This window comes from Tachyglossus aculeatus, chromosome 2, assembly GCF_015852505.1.
Source record: "Tachyglossus aculeatus isolate mTacAcu1 chromosome 2, mTacAcu1.pri, whole genome shotgun sequence".
NCBI lineage: Eukaryota > Metazoa > Chordata > Mammalia > Monotremata > Tachyglossidae > Tachyglossus > Tachyglossus aculeatus.
In genome coordinates this window covers 104,865,100-104,880,960 of record NC_052067.1, presented here as the reverse complement: position 1 = coordinate 104,880,960, position 15,861 = coordinate 104,865,100, and the positions used below count along the sequence as shown (strand labels likewise).

Sequence of the window (15,861 nt, the reverse complement as noted above, 5' to 3'; positions counted from 1 at the left end):
AACCATTGAACAAAAGTATTCAATGAAAAAGTGTTGACAGGGTAGAAATTTTTAAGGCAGTTACACTGAAGACATTATTAATTAGATGAGAGACTTTCTTCTGTGAGTTCACCTGCCTGAATGTTATATTGGAGCAAAATTGCAGGATGGAATGATCAAAAGGCTTCCATCAGAAATAGATGAAAGGACATTTTTAACCATTTCCAGATGGAAAAGATTTCATTTGAAAGCATAAAAATTCTCATTAAATTTGCACTACCTCTCCCTAGCTCTAATACGGCAATTGAAAAAAGTTGTTTCATTAGTTAATATTGTGCGGATGAAAAGATCTCCCTACAGCTTGAACTTATCAAGACAACAATATTGTGTTAAAATATATTTCTAAAATGAATGCATTCCATTTTTTAATGGTATTTCAAGCTCTGGGGTAGATGGCCCAGTATCTGTATCTGTATTTGGTCCAGATACAGTCTCTGTCACCCTCTCAGGATAGCACCTGGAGAGTTTCCAGTACTCTACCAGTTTTGGCTACAGGATGGGGAGTCAAGCAGTTGCATTCCTATTCCATTCCTGGCTTGGGTAATGGCTAGTGAGTGGAAGGCAATCTGCTACAAGTCTAAACTCACCTGTGCTGGGCAGCAATGGCATGGAAGAGAGTAGGGGCAGAGACTCAAGTTTACTGCGTGGAAGAAGGCAATGGTAAACCACTTTCATACTTTTACCAAGAAATCTCTATGGATACACTACCAGAATGATTGCAGTTGGAGGTGGGGCGTTCCGGGAGAGATGTGTCTATGGAGTTGCTAGGGGTCAGAGATGACTGGACAGCATAAGACAAGAGAAGCAATCTCTGTCCAGACATGGGTATGGGTATGAGAATGGGTATTAAATCTCCATTTTGCAGTCATGGAGACAGAGGCAAAGAGAAATTAACCAACTTGACCCAAGTCACACAGCAGTCAAACGGTGGAGCCCCCGGGATTAGAACTGAGGTCCTCCGATTCCCAAGCCCATGCTTTATCCACTAAGCAACACTGCTTGAAAAAGATGCTAGAAAGAAATCTATAAATCATAGATTTTTAAGGAAAGTACATCTTTCACCAATGGTGACCAAAGAATCATCACTGTCAATATGTTCACTCATCTCAAATGTCACTTAGAATGGTAGTTAGCCTCACCTTGAATTATTCCTTATGTAAAAAAATCATACATTGTGTAAGAAAATGTTGCTAAAACTGCATTTGATACTCAAATAATGTTGAAATAGACCTTAAAATGGCTGTTCCATTTTAGCCACATTTTACTGTTACTGGATATATCACTGGGGTAATATTTTGACTTATGAAAATGAAAAATCACTTCAGCTAATAGAAATAGTGAAATTCCTAAGACATAGAGTGTTGACCTATAGCTGGTTTTTGATCATAATAATGGAAATTAATTCGATTCCAAAGCTTTCATTCTGTATGTTGTAGAAAAAATGCCTGATGATATGAGTTTAGAGCAGTGTTTGACATGCAGTAAGTGCTTAACAAATACCATAAAAAAAGGACGCTGTAAAATGAAAATACCTCTTTAGGTTGTCAACTCTTCTCTGGGGATTTCAGAAACTGCTGAATCGAGTGATGGAGTTAACTAAAAGCACAAGGATACATTCATTCCAAAAAAAATGAAAACCAAAAATGTAATCGAGCTTTTCACCATGGTGTATTTTATATATAAGCCCTTTAAGAGATAGTCTATCATTTCTTTCGGTAAAGCATTTATTTCCCCAACCCCTTTTCAAACAATGGATGCTGTTGATAATAATGAAAATAATGTGTTATTTTTACTGTAGTTATGTCATCGTATTTTATTTTTCTACTTCAAGGGAAATCATAGGTTTTCTTGGTAACATATATTTCCACCACAGACCTGATACTAACATAGCAAGGGCATTTCATAGGGTCCTGATCTCTCAGTCATTACATTTAGTTCTATTTAAATGCTCTCTATCACCTGGCTGTCCCATTGGAAGTTACACATCTTCTGACTCTTTTCACAGAAGGTAAATGGTGATCTGATTCTAGTTACCCTTTCAGTAAAACTCAGATCCATCTAGGGACTAGGTCTTGATCACCTAGTCTATCAGACAACACCATCACCATATTTTGAGAATTGACAATAATTTGTAAGGCATTTTGAAGTATTTGAAATTTTTAAACTCAAGGACCTTTTCTATTCAAGACCTATGCCTTATTTCATGGGGCTAACTCTGGTTATAGTCTTGGGTGCCTAAAGAGGAAATTAACCATTATTGCCAGGAAACAGCTTTAAAGATACAAAACCAAAACAGTATTTAGCCAAGATGTCAAATATTTCATTCATTCATTCAATCATATTTATTGAGCGCTTACTGTGTGCAGAGCACTGTACTAAGCACTTGGGAAGTGCAAATTGGCAACATATAGTAATGATGGCGTTTGTTGAATGCTTATTATGTGCAAAGCACTGTTCTAAGTGTTGGGATAGATACAAGGTGATCAGGTTGTCCCACGTGGGGCTCACAGTCTTCAGATGAGGTAACTGAGGCACAGAGAAGTGAAGTGACTTGCCCAAAGTCACACAGCTGACAACTGGCAGAGCCAGGATTAGAACCCATGACCTCTGACTCCCAAGCCTGGGCTCTTTCCATTTAGCCACACTGCTTCAAGGTCCCTACCCAACAACAAGCTCGCAGTCTAAAAGGGGGGAGACAGACAAAAGAACAAAACAAGCATAGGTGTCAATACCATCAGAGTATCAATACCATCAGATTATATCTGATATCAAATATCAAAATATTGTGCCTCCGATTCTTTCTTCAAGATTCATTCATTCTGTAGTGATGGTGCTAGAGGTGGTAGTACTAATGCACCACATTTGGGAAGTACTCAACAAAGAAATAGCCGGATCCTTGCCCAGTAGGAACTTACACTTAAATAGGAGAAAGAGATACTAATAAATATTTTCGGATACATTAATTAAAATTAACAACTGAATCAAGTGATGGTATATTACTGTGTGCAGAGCACCTGGGAGAATATAATACAATAGAGTAGATAGATGTAAAGATAAGTTCCTATTAAGTCAAACATGGAATTGGACATATCCCAGTTCATAAGGGAGAATTTATTTAACTAACCATTGTGAAAACTGCATATTCAGATTATTGGTAATCTCAGCCCTTGGCTGAACAGTATGGGTCATTACTTGTACCCTTTGATTAGGGCGGTTGATGAAGGCTCTGGTCCTAGCATTCAGCAGAACCATTTGATGGGGAAGCAAATATACCTTGAAACCAACATTAAAGGTATAAATTACAATATACAAGGGGATAAGTGGTGAAAGAAGTATAGCTACAATTAATTCTGCTCCTTAAATATAACTACTGTAAATTCCTCTCTAAAGACCTGCCCTCCTAAACTCTAAACCCCAGCCTGAACTCCTCAGGAACAATCCTGCCTGCAGCGGTCACGAACCTAATGTCTATCTGAACAAGAAACTGAGAAGCTATGTGAGTTAGTAGGAAGAGCATGTGTATGGGAGTCAGAGGATCAGGGCTCTAATTCTGGCTCTGTTAATTTATTTGTTTTATGGTCTCTGTTAATAATAATAATAATGATGGCATTTGTTAAGTGCATACCATATGCAAAGCACTGTTCTACGTGCTGGGATAGATACAAGGTTATCAGGTTGTCCCACGTGGGGCTCACAGTCTTAATCCCCATTTTACAGATGAGGTAACTGAGGCACAGAGAAGTCAAGTGGCTTGTCCAAAGTCACACAGCTGACAGTTGGTGGAGCTAGAATTAGAACCCACAACCTCGGACTCCCAAGCCCGGGCTCTTTCCGCTGAGCCATGCTACTTCAGGCTGGGCACTGTACTAAGTGCTGGGGTAGTAATAATAATAATGACATTTATTAAGCACTTACTATGTGCAAAGCACTGTTCTAAGCACTGGGGAGGTTACAAGGAGATCAGGTTGTCCCACGGGGGGTTCACAGTCTTAATCCCCATTTTACAGATGAGGGAACTGAGGCACAGGTAAGTTAAGTGACTTGCCCAAAGTCACACAGCTGACAATTGGCAGAGCCAGGATTCAAACCCATGACCCCTGACTCCAAAGCCCCTGCTCTTTCCACTGAGCCACACTGCTACTCTAATACAAACTAGTCAGGCTGGACACAGTCTGTGTCCCACATGGGGCTCACAGCTTTAACCCCCATTTACAGATGAGATGAGACAACAACAGATGAGACAACTCAGATCCAGAGAAGCTGAGTGACTTGCCCAAGGTCACACAACAAATGAGTGGCCGAACCAGGATTTGAACCCAAGTTCTCTGACTCCCTAGTTCTTTCCACTAGGCCATGCTGCTTCTTTGCCTTGATTGCTGTGTGATCTTGTGCACGTCACCCAACTTCTCTGTGTCTCAGATTCCACATCTTCCTCCTATTTAGACTGTGAGCCCCATGTGCCACAGGGACTATGTCTGACCAGATTGTCTTCTACCCATGCTGCTGCTTAGTACAATGCTTGGCAAATAGTAAGTGCATAATGAATGTGCTTATTATTACTATTATCATTACTGTAATTAACAAGAATCCAGTGACAAAGAAACTTAGTGTATGTAGTGAACAACAGAACACTTCATCTTAGGAGGAAATGAAAGGAAGTAGAAGTTGTAACCCATCATACCTTTAAATCCCAGTTGGGGTTATATCTACTTAAAATATGCCAAGCAATAAACAGTAATTCTTGATGGCTTAATATGTACAATTCTTCCCTTATTACCTGGTGAGAATCAAGACAAAATGTCCAGCTACTATATATCCTATATAGTATATAGCATATATTTATTTACTGTGTATTTTGTGGCTGTCCCAGAAAGTGAGAGGAAAATAAAGGACAATGAATAAATAATGCTATGTAAAACCATGTTCTCTACTATTATTGGGTCATACCAATAGCCCTTTTGACCATGGGTCTATCAATGACCAAGGCTGCCTAGAACAATATTTGCCTGAATGGGCATTTTTATCAGGTTAAGGATAGACCTTCTGAAAGAGATAGATCATCTTATATATATATATATATATATATATATATATATATATATATATATATATATATATATATATATAATTCCCCTCTATAGTCCCAACGTTTTCTCTCTAATTTTGGTCCACTCAACTATGAGAATTTCAAATGCCTTTTGAGCTTGTTGATATTGTATTCTGCACAAAAAATGACTTTACCAACCTCTAGGTGAAGAACTCCTTTTGTTTGGTTTGAAAGTACTATACTCTAACTTCAGTGGATGCCCTGGATCCTAGTGGTGTCGGATTCAATGAACAACACTTCTGTGTTCACCTTGCCTACACCCAACTGTCTCCATTCTGTCCAGGCACAAAGTACTTCATGATCATTTCATTCCTGTTCCTTATTCCATTCCATTTCTCTCCCCCAACCCTAAAACTGGCACAACCTTTGGCTATCAAATTTCCTTCCTCTTTTATGTTATATGATAAAGCCTTTCTCAATCAAATGAAAATTTAGGGGGCTGCATCATTTTCCCCGTCCCCCTTTCCATTTATGACCCAAATTAAATAAACAACTTACACTTACCTCGACTCTAACTGTCTTACTTGAGCATAATGTGAATTTTATTTATAACTTGTGCTGTTCATTAATATTCTTGAGAGTCCCACAGGACTCTTCCACTAGCGGCAAACCCCAGCACTCGAATTGAGAAAGATGAATTTTCACAAGGTTTAATTACTAACTAACAGGAACTTTACAGGGAGCTGCAGATTTCACTTGCACATAGTCACATGAAACCCCTAAACTACCAATTGGCCTAACACACACACACACACACACACACACACACACACACACACACACACACGAGGCAACATGGTGTAGGAAAGGCTAATTGTCTGGTCTAGTGGATAGAACATGGAGCTGTGAAACAAAAGACTTAGATTCTAGTCCTAGCTCTGCTTCTGACCTTCATCTTGGGTGCCTACTCAACCTTCTATGGGAGTTGGTTTACTCACCTGTAAAATATAAATAATAACACCTGTCTCTCCCTGCCTCCAGGAATGTTGTGAGGATAAAAATAGTTGATGTAGAAAGTACTTCAGGTAAATAAAAGCATTGCACAGTACAAGTTACAGCATTATCAGTTCCCTCCTTCCCCCATCCCACCGAAGTTATAAATTCCTTTGCCCTTGGTTATACTCATCCAGAGTGCTCAGGTCCTGAGGAAGAATCTCTGTTGACTGATTCTTGTAATAAGTTCTTTGAAGGCAAAGGCCATGCCTCTACCTCTGTTGTATTGTACTCTCCCAAAAAGTGTAGTACAGTGCTCTGCAAACAGTAAAAGCCCAATAAATACCATTGATTGATTGGGTGCCACATAGCCCCCTATCATTTTCTTCCTACAGTTTTCACCCAGAGGAGATGTTCTGATGCCTTTATCCTATGGAGACCTGTGTCAGAGTCAAAGACTTTCTCACTACTAGATGCTCATTGGTATGTTGGGAAATTTCTGGCCCTTGCCTGTTGAGCTAACATAACCTTTTGACATACAGGATTTTCAGATTTGTTCAACTTTCTCTACATGTGTCCTTGACCCATTAGGTGAGGCAAATATGTGTATGACTAATACTGAAAATCCTTTCCTGGATACAAAGAATCAACTCTAAAGTTCATCAAAGAAACCTTCAGGTAAATTTAAAATGTGGTCAAGCTTTTAACTCTGCTTACTGGGTAAGTTTATCCCATTTGGATCCAGAATGAGAAATGAAGGAGTAATTGCTTAATAGGAGTGGGATAAAGGCATGTTACTATTATACACAATGAATTGGTTAAGTTTCACCTTCCCTCAGGATACTCCAAAAAGGAAGAGCTCAATTCTGGGAATTGAGCTCTAGGAGAAGAGGCTTTTAGAAATTGTTCTTTGGTGAAAAGGATAAAGTTTCTGGTCTGGGCTATGAGAAGCAAAGTATCCATTAATCAGGAGAACTCTAAACAAAAGTCAACAGCCAAGTGTTACTTTCCAAACTAGTGCTAGGCTGGGCAAAACTACGCACAAGTTTATCTGAAATTGGACCCTTTGCTCACAGATCCTTTGGCCATTTTGTAAGACACCATAATAATACTTTAAATCCGTGGTGGATGGGGAAGTTGTATCTGTGAACCCCTGTAAGCATTGCACATTATCCAAGGAAAACTCTTCATCTTCTGTTGTCTAGACAGGAGTTAGAGTTCAAAAAATAATTTCCAGACCTGGAGCTTTGGTTCCTCCCTTAAGCCTTTTCAACCTTCCTTTGGTCTTTTACATTATTCTAATGATGCCATTTTTCAGTTTCCTAAGTTACACTCTATGCCTCTTGCTGGTCAACTGATGAGAGAAAACCAAATTGACAGGCCTCCTATAATGAATCTCACCTGACCTGATTCTGCTATGAAGTTCAAGTTTTAGGGAATCCCAAAATTAGAGGATTATTTGAGTTAGCACTTAGAACAAAATTCAAGTTCAAATTACTCACATGTTGCCTCTAAACTGAATTACCCTTGTAATTACCCTTTAAACTCTGTAAATAAATCAATCTTCATTCACCAAGACAGTGTAATGGATATTTGTTTGGATTAGCTGGGAAGTCTTCCCTTTTCCCCATTTTTCACCTTTCTGCTCAAAGCATTCAGTTTGGGAAGCCACAGGGGAGGTTGCCAAAAGTGGAGTCAGGGGCTAGAGGAAGATGAGGAGAGAAATACAGAGAGGAGAGTGCTATGGCACAAGAAAGCATCTATGCTTTCCCCAGTAACCATTTCCACTCTGCTCCCAGTGTGGAGGAGATTGGCTAGAAACAGCAGTTGGGCGAGTTGAGTCCTGAGCAACCTTCCAAAGACAGAGATGAAGGTGTGGGTGATGAGTGGAAATCACAGGAGCTTATGGGGGCAAACGTAGCGGAAGGTAAAAGGTGTTGCAAAGGAAGGGAGAAGCATGGAGAAGAATACTTGATCAGTTTTTCACAAAAGGGTCCAATTTAGGGCCAGAGCCAAATCAATGTTTTTTTGGTGTGGTGAGTTTCTGCTCATATGAGGAATAGATGGTTTTCTTCTAAAAAGACCCAGTGTGTTTCTCCATGCTTCCTTGGCTTTCTCGGCTTTTGTTAAAGTTCTTTACTCTGGGTATATATGTGCATTCATTCATTCACTCAATCATATTTTTTGAGGACTTACTGTGTGCAAAGCACTGTACTAAGGGCTTAGCACTATGTGTTCCGGTACATGTGAGTGTAAAAATGGAAGTTTAATGATGGGTGTTGGTATGTGTGTGCATGTATATTTAAACAGATATAGTATCTACATATACATTAATATTGCTTTACAAATTACATTAATACGTATTCCACAGTGGGCCATCTTCTACTGGCAAAGGAAAATTTTGTTACTCACCTGGAAGAAAACATAAACACACATAAACACTGAGTCAAATCAGTGGCCATAGATCTCCAGATTCTGCCTCAGAAAATGGCAACAAGCCCTTGAGAAACCTAGTGATGGTAGCTTCCTCTCAGTCTTTTCCATGGTAAGGGATGGACCATCTAACACCCCTAAACTCTAGCAACTCACTGTGACTGCTTGTCTATCAAAAGCTTTCTTGAATTTACGGAGCTAAAATAATCCACGGAAGGGTAAAGGGAAGAAACAAAGCATAAAACGTTCTCTTTTCCCCTTTAATTCTTCCTTTCTTTTTTGTCCTCTCCAGTCTTCCCTTCTTTCCATTTTATAGGCGGTAAGCTCCTCTGTAGACTGCAAACACCTACGAGGCAGGGATTACGTCTACCAACTCACACAGTAAGTTCACAATAAATAACATTGATTGATTGCATATGCTCATGAAACCTTTGGCCTGGTAACACTAGGGATGGATGGTGAGGTTAAGTGTAGGAATTCCAAGCAGCACATTGCATTGGATATCCCACCACTTAACCACCACTACTGAGGCATGATAGGTATAAACAACTTTCCTATTTTTACTGTTAAAGTGGAGCTCAAATGTATTTGAACATGTATTTTACTTTTTTTTCTTCTCTATGCTTTCTAACTTAAATCTTTTCCATCACACAGGATGTAACAACTGTATTAAGCGTATAAGCAAACTTGTGTTCTGATTGCTTTTTTTGATGGGTTTCCTTTTGCAGTTAAGCTTATTCCTTTATAACAAAAATAGGCAGGTTAAAAGAAAAATGAAATTTTTGCTTTAGTTGTTTTCATTTGCTCATTTAATGAAACATGATTTGAGAGATTGCATTTTTCACAAAGAATAATATTTTATTTATTGGATCTCAAAATGCTATGAGCCATGCTTATGTTATGGCTACAAAGTGTTCTGATGTACTCTGTCATTCATTCAATCGTATTTATTGAGCACTTACTGTGTGCAGAGCACTTTACTAAGTGCTTGGGAAGTACAAATTGGCAAAATATGGAGATGGTCCCTACCCAACAACAGGCTCACAGTATAGAAGGGGAAGACAGACAAAAAAACCCCAAAAAACAAAACAAGTAGACTGGTGCCCATACCATCAGAATAAATAGAATTGTAGCTATATACACATCATTGATAAAATAAATACAGTAATATATATGTACAAATATACACAAGTGCTGTGGGGAGGGGAAGAGGGTAGGGCAGAGGGAGGAGGGGGTGATGGCAAGCGCTTAGTACAGTGCTCTGCACACAGTAAGCGCTCAATAAATACGATTGAATGAATGAATGAATGATGGGTAGGGGAGGAGGAGGAGGAGAGGAAAAAGGGGGGCTCAGTCTGGGAAGGCCTCCTGGAGGAGGTGAGCTCTCAGTAGGACTTTGAAGGGAGGAAGAGAGCTAGTTTGGCAGATGTGTTGGGGGAGGGAATTCCAGACCAGAGGTAGAACATGGGCCAGGGGTCGATGGCAGGATAGGCAAGAATGAAGCACAGTTTAGGGGGTTAGCGGCAGAGGAGTGGAGTGTGTAGGCTGGGCTTTTCCAGCATCTTTTTCTCTTTCTCAAGTACAGCTTCTTCTAGCTGTTCCTCCTTTTCCAGCATGGACGAAGTAATCACTCATATGTTTCTGCATTCAAAAATATGTGATTTTCAAGAACAGGGCTTCTTATACTAAGTTAAATACTGAACCCCTTTAAAAGATTGGGATTTTAGATGCATTTTTCGTTATATTCTTAAAGTTTCACTGCTACAGCGGTACTCTATTAAAAAAAGTTATTCTATGTACATAGATATCTTTTGGCAGTATAGAAAATACATATACCATTCAAGATATGGGTATTATATTCACCTATTGGCAGGGGTGGTTAAAGGAAGACTTTTGAACCATACTATTTGAATAAAATTTATTTTCACTAACCTTATAGAGATAAAAAACTGTTTCAAAATACCAAACAATATGGTATTCAAAATTTTGAACTACTAGTTTAATGCAGATTAATTTTTTCACAAGAATTCCTATGCAGTAGGCAGAGAGTTCCCACATTCTATTGTGATTGACAAGCCTGGCATATGGAATAGTTCACAAATTCCCAGGTGACTGACAGATGGAGAATAGAAAGGCGGATAAAGTTGCCTAGAGAGCTGAGGACGATTTCATATTCAGCGGTTTTGATCAAAAGGATTCCAGATCTCACACTAAATTTAGCACCGCTGGCAATTAGTGCATGATTTATTCAGTCCTTTCATTTGCTGGTTGACAAATGGAAAACAAGCACAAAATTAAAAATAAGTTTATTTCCAGCGTTTCGGTTATTTAAAATGTGTGTGTCTTTGTTTGCACATAAATTAACATGAGATGAATTTATAGTGAGATTAAATCTGAAATGGAGATGCATAAGGGTTTTTTTTAATGTATCCTCCGGACTGAACAGGTGTTTGAATTAAGAAATACTAATATGTTTAACAGCATGGCTCCACCTTTAGCATTAGGGAGTTGATACTTTCCTAAATTTAGAATAATCTTTCCACAGAATGGGATTCTTTCATAAACTTCCTGCGTAGGTGACCATCTGTATGGCAATACTGATGGCTTCCAGACTAATAATGCTGAAACAGTAAATATCGATCACTAAGACTTCAAACCAGTGAGGGTCTAAGTAAATGCTTTGTTATCCCTCCTTTGATGAAGAATGCTGCACCAGTAGAAATCTGTAAAACCTTTTTGTTTATAAATGTAATTCTGAATTTCCACCTAATTGGCAAATCCTTCAGGTCCAGTCATTCCTGCTGTGAATTTCCCTTCCCACTGCAGACCAAGAGCAGTAGAATGAGAGTACTGTACTGATACAATCTTCTCACTAGTATTTCTAAAAGGCTAAATTGCATACAAAATTAAAGAGTAGAAAATTATGAAATATCCACTCCTCAGGTAACCAAAATCCATGGAACTCATTTTCTATATTGTGATAGGCAGTGATCAGAATGTCCCAGTGATTTCAGAATAGGTGTGCCTATTTGCAATGAACTCATAGTGCTGGTGTAGTACTCAACACCACCATAGAAACATCCATGAGTTGTTGTAAAAGGAAATTTAATTGCTCCCCGTTGCATCTCGTGTGAAACCAAAATTCAGTTTCAAGGCAGTCCATCACCCTCTTCTTTGTTAAATTATCCTGTTATAACCCTGCTTAATTATTTGCACCTCGAAAACAAACTTCTTAATGGTCCCTACTCTCTATTCTTCTGCATCAGACCTACCACTTATTCTTTTTAACAAAATCCTTGTTCTCCCTCAACTTCACCAAAAGCGTCTCCTTTTCTGGAAGCCTCCAAGCAACTTTCTAGGCAGGCCATTCCATTACAGCATCTGATATCCATTTATTTATTTGGTTTTCCTCTTGATTTACTAATATTCTTCTTACTATTGTTTATATCTACTACAAGCCCTCTTAATTATTGTATATTTATTCATGTCAGCTTGACTTTGCCTTTATGTGTATTTTGTGAGCTGGGGTCCCAACCTTTACTTCCGTATGTTTCCTGAGTGTCTTGTACAGTGATGTGGCCTTAGCACATGATAAGTCACTAATGCTGTTCAAGATGATTACAATGATTGTGGTGGGGGCTGATAGCTGGGATACTCGTTGATCTTAAACATCATCTTCAGTTTCAATTGAACATTTCCTGTGGGCAGAGTACTGTACTAGCTGCTGTAGACGACAATGAAAACATAAGGTACTGTCCTTACCCTTGAAGATCTTACAATCTAATGGGTTTTCTGAGATGTAGTCTGGGATCTGACATTCAGCTTGATTTATATTCATTATTCACAGTGGTAACTAGAATGAGTTTGAAAATAGCAACAAATCCACCGAAATTATATCAGAAAGAGGAAAGTCGGAATGTGTTGTTTTAGTTACTGTTCAGCAACCCTGGAATATGGGAAATGTCAATTTCCCCTGGCTACGTTAAGTTCAAGGCCAGGTTTAGCTCACAGATGTGCACCGTCAGTGAGCAAGCAGCTCAAGGCCAGATTTGGGGCTGGGGGCATCATGGAGCGCTTCAAATGTGCCTTTCTCTCCTCCCTGCCGTTAGAGCCCTGTGGCTCAATACTCCTTCTTATTATTGATTCCTCCTCCATCTCTACATCACCCACCAAAGCTCTCATCAGCTGCCCAAAGCAATTCCCATGGGAAGCAGCTGCGGTTTAGTCTTCAAGTTTTTTCCACAGAAATCTCTCCGAATGGAAAACACTGATTCTCCAAATCTGATATTTCCAAACCAGTCCTCTAAGACAGTTCTTAATAATAATCATAATAATGATAATATAATGATGGTATTTGTTAAGTGCTTATTATGTGCCAAGCACTTCTCTAGGTGTTGGTGTAATAATAATAATAATGATGGTATTTGTTAAGTGCTTACTATGTGCAAAGCACTGTTTTAAGCACTGGGGAGGTTACAAGGTGATCAGGTTGTCCCACAGGGGGGTCACAGTCCTAATCCCCATTTTCCAGATGAGGTAACTGAGGCCCAGAGAAGTTGAATGACTTGCCCAAAGTCACGCAGATGGCAAGTGGAAGAGCTGGGATTAGAACTCATGACCTCTGACTCCCAAGCCCTTGCTCTTTCCACTAAGCCTCGCAGCTTCTCTAATTCTTCAGGCTCTTCATCTAGTTCCAGTCCAATAATAAATCAGTCAATCAATTAATGGTTTTAATTGAGTGCTTATTGTGTACTAAGTGCATTGTACTAAATCCTTGGGAGAATACAACATAATAGGTAGTGTTGGTAGAGACGATTTCTGCCATCCAACAGGTTGCAGGCCAAAGCGCGAGACAGATATTAAAATAAATTACAGCTAGGACAGTGCTCTGCACACAGTAAGCGCTCGATAAATACGATTGAATGAATAGGAAAATGGCAGAGTATGAGGATGTGCTATGAGGCTTGAGGTGGGAGAAACACCAAGGTGTTTAAGGGGTACAGATCCAAGTGAATAGGCAATGCAGAAGTGAAGGAGATTAGACAAAATGAGACATTAGTCACAAAAGGGCTTTTAAAGGAGATGTGATTTTGCCAGGGCTTTGAAGGTGTGGAGAACAATGGTTCTGTTGAAAATGAAGGGAGGGAGTTCTAGGCCAGAATGAGGATAGGGACTTAGTATAAGTCCATATTAGGATAAGCGCTTAGTACAGTGCTCTGCACACAGTAAGCGCTCAATAAATACGATTGATGATTGATGATATGGACAAGGGGTCAGTGGAGAGACAAACAGGATTAAGGTTGGTGAAGTGAGTAGGTTGGTGTTAGAGGAGTGAAGTGTGTTGAGTTTAGTTGTAGTAGAGCAGCAAGGTAAGATTGGAGGGAGAGAGATGAATGATTGCTTTAAAGCATATGATAAGGAATTTGATGCAGAGATGGATAAGAAACTTTTTGAGAGGTGAGGAGGCATGGACTGAATATTTCTGTAGAAAAATGAGGCAGGCAGCAGAGTAAAATATTGACTGGAGTTGGGAGGGAAGTAAGAAAGGAGGCCAATCTGATAGTCAAGACAGGATATGATTAGGCCCCGCTGCTTCACAGGTAAATAGAATGGGAAGTAGAATCTCCCTCCCAGATGGTACCAATGAGGAAGTTAAGCAAATATGCACTGTGTGGTCATTAGGTTCTCAATCCTAGGCTGTTGCCCCTGGAGGTCATTCTAGCTCAGTTTTGTGGTTCTCACATTTTGGTGGCTGAGGCAGAAAGTAAAGAAGGAAGGAATTCTAGTCAAGTCTGACTGGACTGGGATCATGGGGTCTCTTGGACATCAAGGGTGCTCTGCTTTCCACAGGAATATCACTGCCCTCCTTCCCCTCCCCACAGCACCTGTATATATGTTTGTACAGATTTAATACTCTATTTTACTTGTACATATTTACTATTCTATTTATTTTATTTTGTTAATATGTTTTGTTTTGTGTCTGTCTCCCAATTCAAGACTTTTAGCCCACTGTTGGGTAGGGACTATCTCTATATGTTGCCAACTTGTACTTCCCAAGCGCTTAGTACAGTGCTATGCACACAGTAAGCGCTCAATAAATATGATTGAATGAATGAATGAACCATGGACTAGAGAGGGCTGGATGTGCACAACACTGTGCTAATCACATGAGAGAATACAATAAATGTAAAAGATTCAATCCCCGCCCTAGAGAAAATTACAGAATAATTGATGAGATGGAAATACAATCAGGGCATCTGATATTCAAAGCCCAATACATCAAAACTACTATATTTTAGAAGGTGGCACACACAGAAGATGGCTTCCAGTGTGAGGATCTGAAAAGGCAAGAAAGAGGCTAGAGAAAGGAGAAAAGAGAGAGAACATCTGCCCAGCATCCAGTAATATCCGCAACTGCTTAATTTGGTTAGTTTACAATCTACAAGATCCAATTGTGAAAGGGATTAAAGGTTCCAGGCTTTTAGTGTCCAACTCACCATTCTGTTTTAAAGCTAACAATAGTAATTTTTATCTTGGTTTACACATACACTCCACTCTGACCACAGAACAGTTATTCTAAAGGAAAAAAAGCGCTACCTCTAGACTGTAACCTCCTCCTCTAGAATGTAATCTCCTTGTGGGCAGGGAACAGGTCTAAAAACTCTGTTATACTGTACCATCTGAAGAGCTTAGTACAGTGCTCTGCACACAGTAAGTGCCCAAGTGTATCTAGTGCCCAATAGATACAATTGATTGATTACAGGCTTCAAATAACAGTCATTTATCAAAAACCTATCTTCCTGAGCAGGTCTCAGTCAAAATATTTATAGCTCAAAGCCCCATTAAATATCTAGCAAGCTTGTTATCCATGTCTATTTTCAATCCTTTTCCACTTTTGGTGACTAGTTATTAAAGTGACATGTTTCTTAAATACACTCTTTATACAAGATTGTGAGAACATACTCATTGACAACATTTTAGCAGGAAATATTTATTAAAGGAAAAACCCTTTTCTACTAGGGAATCTTCTATGATACGTTGCTTTTTCCTACTGTTTTGGGAATTTAGGTCCCAGACATTCTTGCCCTTCCTGCTCCACCCTGCCATGCCCAAGCCACTGACCCACACAAAAAAGGTTTTTTTGTTGTTGTTGCAAGAGTAGGATAAAAATGGTTTCAGTATAAATTTTAATATTCTATAAGAAATCTCAAAAAGAAAAAAAGATACCAATTATATTTGAGTGCTTACTGTGTGAAGACCATTTTATACTAATCACTTGGGAGAGTACAATACAACCGAGTTGATATCAGTCAATTAATGGTATATATGGGAAGCACTTTGGTTTAGTG

The 15,861-nt window shown here is 39.2% G+C and overlaps 1 non-coding gene across 1 annotated transcript; it reads left to right on the top strand.

The window, feature by feature from the left end:
* The first annotated feature begins 478 nt into the window (after positions 1-478).
* LOC119923499 lies at positions 479-616 on the top strand. The gene has a single exon (XR_005448872.1). It is a non-coding gene; the product is annotated as a small nucleolar RNA SNORA7 (small nucleolar RNA).
* The last annotated feature ends 15,245 nt before the right edge of the window (positions 617-15,861 follow it).